Raw genomic sequence first — 703 nt, 5'->3', positions numbered from 1 at the left:
CTCTATGTAGTCTAGTTAAAAACTGAATAGAGTTTATCATGTTGTAGTGTTGTTTGACTGTTTCTGAATTTCTTTTTTATCTTTGTATTCTGGTGTATGTGCTTATGGCTTCTGTTGCTCCCTTCTGTCTTGTTTATATACCCCTCTTATACTTGCATTTTACTGCATTTAAATTGCTTCAAATTGGTCGTTTTGAGCGGTTCTTTACAACCGTATATCACTAAATATACTTCTTTGGTGTAGCGAGTATTCAAGCTCTTATTCTCTCTATCGTTTTTTTTTTTTTGCTAATTTCTCTCTATCGTTAATGTATGTATCATTGCTAGTTGGTGATATGTGCAATGAGATATAGCCTGGAATAAAAGTTTTTTTTTTCCACAAAAATAGTTCCCTTTTTTTTCTTTATTTCTCTTGAAAATATCTTTAACATTTTAATGCAAAAATATTGTCCTTAATATTCTTTAATGAAGACAAAAGTCAAAAGGTAAATAATACTTTCACCTCCTAATGAGTTTACTTGAGCAAATTCTTGTTGAGTGTTTCCTATTTTTCACTATTTGGTTGCACAAAATAATTTGAAAAATATTTTCTAGAAATCACAAAGTTACTTCTCTATAAAATGTTAGGAAAATATTTTTCAAAAACTACATCTATCCTCACATCTTACCCCCCAACCCCTCCCTCTTCTCTCCCCTACCCCACC

The sequence above is a fragment of the Nicotiana attenuata genome, chromosome 2 (assembly GCF_001879085.1).
Source record: "Nicotiana attenuata strain UT chromosome 2, NIATTr2, whole genome shotgun sequence".
Lineage (NCBI taxonomy): Eukaryota > Viridiplantae > Streptophyta > Magnoliopsida > Solanales > Solanaceae > Nicotiana > Nicotiana attenuata.
Note: the sequence above shows the minus strand (reverse complement) of the source record.